This window comes from Physella acuta, unplaced genomic scaffold (assembly GCF_028476545.2).
Source record: "Physella acuta isolate Inbredline_101_S28 unplaced genomic scaffold, ASM2847654v3 ptg001120l, whole genome shotgun sequence".
Lineage (NCBI taxonomy): Eukaryota > Metazoa > Mollusca > Gastropoda > Physidae > Physella > Physella acuta.
This window is the reverse complement of record NW_026732637.1, coordinates 465657-472771: the sequence shown is the minus strand read 5'-3', so window position 1 is coordinate 472771 and position 7115 is coordinate 465657. Positions and strand designations below refer to the sequence as shown.

Here is a 7115-nt window from a genome sequence, read left to right as displayed (position 1 = left end):
CCTGTATGCCTGTATGCCTGTATGCCTGTATGCCTGTATGCCTGTATGCCTGTATGCCTGTATGCCTGTATGCCTGTATGCCTGTATGTCTGTATGTCTGTATGTCTGTATGTCTGTATGTCTGTATGTCTGTATGTCTGTATGTCTGTATGTCTGTATGTCTGTATGTCTGTATGTCTGTATGTCTGTATGTCTGTATGTCTGTATGTCTGTATGTCTGTATGTCTGTATGTCTGTATGTCTGTATGTCTGTATGTCTGTATGTCTGTATGTCTGTATGTCTGTATGTCTGTATGTCTGTATGTCTGTATGTCTGTATGTCTGTATGTCTGTATGTCTGTATGTCTGTATGTCTGTGTGTGTATTTGTGTGTATGGTGTTATGAATGAAAGGAAAGAAGAATGAAAAAAAAATTTACCTAGCAAGCAAACAAAACAACATCATCACAATAGCAGAATAAAATGTGCGCCCTTTTTCGCTTCTTTGGAAGTTGTAGCTAATTTTACATCCATTCTTGTCACCCACCGAAAACCTTGTTTACTTTCAGCTCCCTGCCAGCGATGGGGTAGCCGGGGGTCAGCTTCTGGCAGATTCTGGAACCCGGATAACCGTGTCTGTGGTTTGATCCCTGGTCAAACAGGGGCCAGCATCGCTTTGTTTGCTGTGTCATCGTCGGCCTAATCCAAGGGAAATAATTCCTCCGGAAAAGTGGTCATTGGGTAATGGCATGAAAAACTGCTCGCCTTTTCTACCGGAAGTGATGGCGGATAGAGCATCTAAAGAGTGAGCTCATTTGCATAATAAATGAAAATCTGGCTGTAGAACAGGATACACAACTCTGCAGATGGATTGTTTAAGCCGTGGTGGTTATCTCCCCATTATTGTCATGACTTTTTTTTTGTTCTATTTGTTCCTAAACGGACATCCCCCTAATTCGTAAAAATCCGTGTTATACCCGGATCGCTACAAGGAAATCTCTTCATCGACGCCCACACACTTCGAATATCCCAACACCTTCTTGACTCCTAAAACAACATTTAAAAAATAAAAATCCCATAATGGCTTTCTAAAACGGCTAGGGAAAAAATAATGACACCCTCGCAACAAAGCGCCGACACTACTAAGTCAGGAGTATCAAAAGACGGACGCTTTAACCGGAACAAAAGAGTATTTTTATAAAACAGAAACCATCCGACGATGCTCTTTATACGGGAGAAGAGTCATCTATTCCGGAGCAAGCAAACATCGTTAGAATCCCAAGCTAGCCTCGCTACGAGGGACTTTATTTACCCAACACATTATCGGCAGCGTTCTTTTTCAGATCAGACTTCAGACTTTTGTCTTCCTCAACGACCACTTTTGTCCAACAATTTGTGAGCTGAATTCGGATGTCTTCTTTTTTTTATTCAACGCGGCTGATAATAAACTACAGGAGCGTTCAAACACCGCGCTGTGTTTGGGGTTTTATGTGTTTAAACGTGAGTGTTTATGGGGTTATGCTGGGAACAAGGGGAGCTAACGCCGTGTTGATGGCCCCCAAAAGGAAATTCTCTGTTTGCACTGTAATAATCAGGGGACATAATTCTAATATGTTGATGTCTTTCGCGAGAAAATGTTTCTGTTTATGGGACAGTTGGAGATAATCGGGTGGTTTTTTTTTAGGCAGTTGTATTTTTTTTTAAAGAAATCGTTGTATTTCTTCCGCTTTACCATTGTTTTAATTGATTTATATTTTAAATTATTAATATTTCATAGTTTATGTCTTCGAAAACCATCTGGACGTTCTTTAAAATATTCAAACTGTTTAATGAACGTTTGGGTCGATATCTAATGGCTTATTTAAATTTTGGTCTAAAATTTAAGTCAACAACAATTCAAACATTTGTGCGAGTAAAAAAGAAAATTATAAGGCCTGTTCTAAAAATGTATTAGCGGTCTAATCAATTAACCTACTAAAACATTGATTAGTAAAAGTATGTTTTACAAAATAGGCCATATAATTTCAATCTGGATTTAAAAGAAGAAAAAAAACATAAGCCTATTGTGTATATAACATCTCTATATAATAAGTTTTTAAAAGTAAAAATGGAGACTAAGTCTAAGTCGTTGGAGTTGGATTAGGTTGGAATAGAAGTTCAAGATCCAAACAATTCTTTACGTCAGTGTCTCCGGTATTTCATTCAAAATACATTAGGTCCTAGTGCAAATGATAAGAAACGAGAACAGATGGCCGGTTAGCTCAGTTGGTTAGAGCGTCGTGCTAATAACGCGAATGTCGTGGGTTCGATCCCCATACTGGCCAAAATATATTTTTTTATAACAGAATTTAGGTTTGAATATTTTTTTAAAAAGATCTATATATATAATTCTCTTCTTCGAGCCGTTAGAAAACAAGCTGCAAACGCTCTCCCTACCTCACCACCCCTACATGGTTTTAGTGAGCTGTGTTCACTCTAAATGTTTACAAGCAGAGCCAACGATTTTAAACGTAGGGGGGGGGGGGAAGGAAGGGGGGGGGGGGTTATGGTCCTTAACGAGCTACTTATAGTATTTTAAAGAAATATTTTCAGTTGGTACTGTCGAATTCACAAATTATGAATTATTGAAAATTAGAAACAACTAAATAGCGGCGTATGTTATGCCGCGGGCCGGCTCGTTACAAATATTAAAGAGCGGTTGATTTTTCTAACTATTAATTGTTAAATGTGATTTTAACACGATGGTGTCGTTAATTTATCTTGTAGTTGTACAAGAGTGGATATTGTTTTTTTTTTATCCCATTTGAGTTTTAAAGAACGTTTGCATAGAAATCTGTAACAGAGCGCACGTATAGTACGTAAGACATTCAAAGCTCACAACAACGTCACAAAGTATATGCTGTTGTATTTTAATTCAATATACAAGAACGACTCCTAGAAACATTTGACCTCATGTAATAGAGATTTACAGAACTCGTAGATTCCAGGTCTCTTATAACATTTATAAGGATATTGAAACAAGTCTCAAGCGACGTGGTTGAACGCCCATATTTAGACTTCTGCTTCTGTTATGTGTATGTGCTGGTAAGTGTGTGTTTGGTGTGTTGTACAAAACTAACTACCGTCTCTTTAAAATGTGTGAGTGTATGTGTGTGTTTGGTGTGTTGTACAAAGCTAACTACCGTCTCTTTAAAATGGGTGTGTATGTGTGTGTTTGGTGTGTTGTACAAAGCTAACTACCGTCTCTTTAAAATGTGTGAGTGTATGTGTGTGTTTGGTGTGTTGTACAAAGCTAACTACCGTCTCTTTAAAATGTGTGAGTGTATGTGTTTGTTAGGTGTGTTATTCAATACTAACTACAGCCACTTTAAAATGTGTGTGTTTGGTGTGTTGTAGAAAGCTAACTACAGCAACCTTGAAAAAAGTATGTATGTGTACGTGATTTTTAAACTGGTGTACAGAAGCTAGCTAGAGCCCATTTGAAAAAGTGTATGTTTGTTAGTCCTATAAGAATACCTACAAACCCATATAGAATGTGTAGGCCTCCATGGTTTTGTCACATCTTAAACACAGGCTGAGAGTCCAAACCTTATCGTTGTTGTGTGTCTGTCGTCCCTAGCCTTAAATCTAGCTGCAACATAAAACTCCTCCTCCAAGCCACGTTTCTGTCCTGTGTTATCAACCAAAAGAATTTGATGTCAAGGATCAGAAGCTGCTTGTGGCAGGTGAAGTAGAGTTCAATAATTTCGGTGACATAGGCTTTTTTTTTATGAAGTGATAGTGTGGCCGAGCCGCATTTGCTTTCCCTATTTTGAGTCAGGTTCCCAATAGAGCTGGGTGGACTCAGGGACGTTCCACGGACTTGAACTTGGGATTCGAACTCTAGACTTTCGGGTTCGCAATCGTATGCTCTATCACACGACCATGCCGTCCCCGAATATCAACCAAACCCGGACCCTCATCGAAATATATGTTTAAAAACAACGCCGACTCTAAACTAAATCAACTCTAACGGTGTATCTAGAACAGTAACATTCACCAGCGCATTCTGCTACCATATCCTAATGCAAATCAATAAAAAAACAAAATATGTATTCACGTGTGTAGAATGTATGCATTATTTCCAACATCACTCATAAATAAAAGTCACTTTTTTTTTATTAAGCACGAAACTCATTTTTCTTGCAGTATGCAAAAAAAATAATTTCTGGCACATACATCAAGAATAAATCTGAATTGCGATATAGAAAAAAAAAACCCACCAAAATCCAGATCTCGTTTTGAAATGCTATTCAAACAACAACCGGTAGTCTTTAGCGTTTTACAAATGTCAAAATTATGCGATGTGGGTCTTATGCACCTTCTATACCACTGTGCACACTAGGGGGGGGGGCGTATATTTGTACTGAGACAGTACCTGGTCACATGGTACGTCCATTGTACGCCTGGACTCCAACTCTTAAAGAAAATAAACCTGATAAATGTTAACCCGCCCCCCCCCCCCCTCTCACCTATCTCCCCGCCATCTGTGTATTCATACAGATGTGTTTTGCTAACTAAACACAGGGACAAGTATCATTGTGAACGAAATGTCTATTCTACCTTGCCCTGTACGACATCTGTCAAATAGTTTTCGGCCCAGGGTGAAGGGGGGGGGGGGGGAAGGGGGGGGGGGGGTTAGGGCACTTATGCCGGGCACGGCGAACAAAGACGGCCGGTGGAAGGGACGGGTCATTGTGACAATAGTGCTGTCAGTGTGTAAGTGAGCGAATACATAAAGCTGACGTGAGTACATGCATATGACACTGGTGGCAGTTATAGGTCTCTCACTGATGTGGACATTTGTATTGCGGGGGTTGGGGGGAGGGGGTCTGTAAATTGTGACACTTACATATTTGGAGTGGGGGTTATTTGAATGGACTAGAATGGTCAAGAAATGTTGTATGCTAAACAAGTTGTATTTCAACACAATACAGATGTCGGTGTGGTCGAGTCGGCACAGTTCGTGGTTGATAAAGCGAGAAGTCCAGAATTCGAACCCAAAAATTGCTGGCTCGTAGTTTATTCTTGGATGGACAAAGGCTATAGAAACATATTCAAAAAAGAAAGCAGGTTGATATTAGAGTCAACGTGACATATGGCGCATAACGTGTTGTCACGTTACACATAATTGTGTTTGGGGAATTCCCGTCCAACATTACAATTGAGAACAAGAATGAGAAGAATCCTAATACAAAATATTACAACTGTTGTTATATATAAATTTGATATCGGTTTTTTTTTGGTACAAAAGTATCAGTGTGTCAAATCGGGTTCAAGTCAGTAGAACATAATTGCGTCCACCCAGCTCTGATGGGTACCTGACTCACGTTAAGGAAAGTAAAGGCGGTTGGGCATAGTGTTGACCAAATTATGCCTTCAAATGGCGAAGACACAGTAGCAGTCGATCTCTACTTCAACGTTCACACGGACCGTCAGGTTCGAAAAGTGAACTTTACTTTTATTTGAAGTGAGCTGCTGATTTTCGTTGTGAGTTGTAGCAATACAAAGGTGTATTATTTATTGAAGATATGAAGCTGCTACCAACACGTGACCTCATGTTCCAGCGACAGGTTAATGCCCTCCTCGGTCATCTGTAGTCTTTACTGGTACCAGCTAGCCAGTGTAATAAATAGTGCCTACCTGTAGTGTTTTACCTACAGGCTTACCCACCGTTTAGCCGTACCTGGAGTCCCATCATTGTAGAACATCTGTAAGTCAAGCCTGGGCTTAACTTTTCTCTCACCTGCGGTCTAGCCCAGGTGACATATGACAGGTGTAACAAGCCTCGGCAACAGAGTAAATATGGTGATGTCTTTTTTTCGTGAACTTTTTTCCACAGCTTTGTGGAGCTGTGACATTCACATATATATGTAAACATGTTGGTTAGGTAGCGGCAGCTAATAGGTGTTTTTAAATTACTAAAATATTCTTTAAATAACTAGGGCTTATAACGTACATATGTGTCTCCTTTAAAGAAATCTGATTCAGCTGTCAGCTTGAGGACAGTTCTTGTCCCCTGGCCGAAGTGTTAACACTTCTGATCTGCTGCACGATAGAGGAGGCAAATGGGTGGAGTGTGGGTTCGAATCCTGTCTGGTTGGCGACTGCTGTTCTTAGACTTTAATTCTTACTTATGTCTACATTTAGCACTGAGATACAAACTTATGTCTAGGGTCAGCTTTCATTAACAGTGTCTGCTTCCAACAAAACGTTTAAACTCCCCGGATTTATATGATCCTTATGGTTGTTGCAGTACTATAAATATTTAGGACAGAACAGTGGCGTAGCGAGGTCGGGTGTCACCCGGTGCGGCACTTAATGGTGTCACCCCCCAGAGGCATAGAGACCCTTCCCAGGGACGAACTTTCAAATTTTCGATTTGCACCCCCCCCCTCAGGCTTTCGATTTGCACCCCCCCCCCCCCCCGTCAAACTTTCGATTTGCACCCCTCCCTCGAGTTTTTCTCTATATATTTTGCTATTTTTTGCCTTGGTGTCAACCCCTTAAATGGTGTCACCCGGTGCGGTCCGCACCCCCGCCCCCCTCGCTACGCCCCTGGGACAGAAATATACTCAATATTGTTAACTAATTTTCTTAGTCCTCTTAAATTAGCCATTACACAAACTCAAAACTAGTCGTCGCCCAAACCATAAGAGTGAGTATCGCAGTTAGCTTAACTGGATAAGGTTCTACTGTGTGGATAACTGTCAGAGTTTCTTCCAGGCATCTCTTCGGGGGGGGGGGGGACTTTGCCCCCCCCCCCGAAAAATTTTTACCCCCCTCCCCCCCCCCCCCCCGAACGAAATGAAATTTATATAATTTATATAGAAAATATATACTTTTAACAGTGTCCGCCCCTCCCCCGAAGAAAGTTTACCGCCCGCACCCCCCCCCCCCCCCGAAAATTTCAAGTGCCCCCCCCCCCCCCGGAGAAAAAAGTCTGGAAGAAACACTGATAACTGTTATGAATCCATATGAACATGATCATAATCCAAAATGAACCACATAAAAAGAAGCACACCAAACTACTATATGAAAAAACTTGTGTTCTTGTCAGTTCGTGTGAGTTTTTGTCAATTCTTGTCAGTACTTGTC

At 40.8% G+C, this 7115-nt stretch overlaps 1 non-coding gene across 1 annotated transcript; it reads left to right on the top strand.

Annotated features, from left to right (window-relative positions):
* Window positions 1–2228: 2228 nt before the first annotated feature.
* On the top strand, window positions 2229–2302 carry Trnai-aau (transfer RNA isoleucine (anticodon AAU)). The gene has a single exon. It is a non-coding gene; the product is annotated as a tRNA-Ile (tRNA).
* Window positions 2303–7115: the final 4813 nt, after the last annotated feature.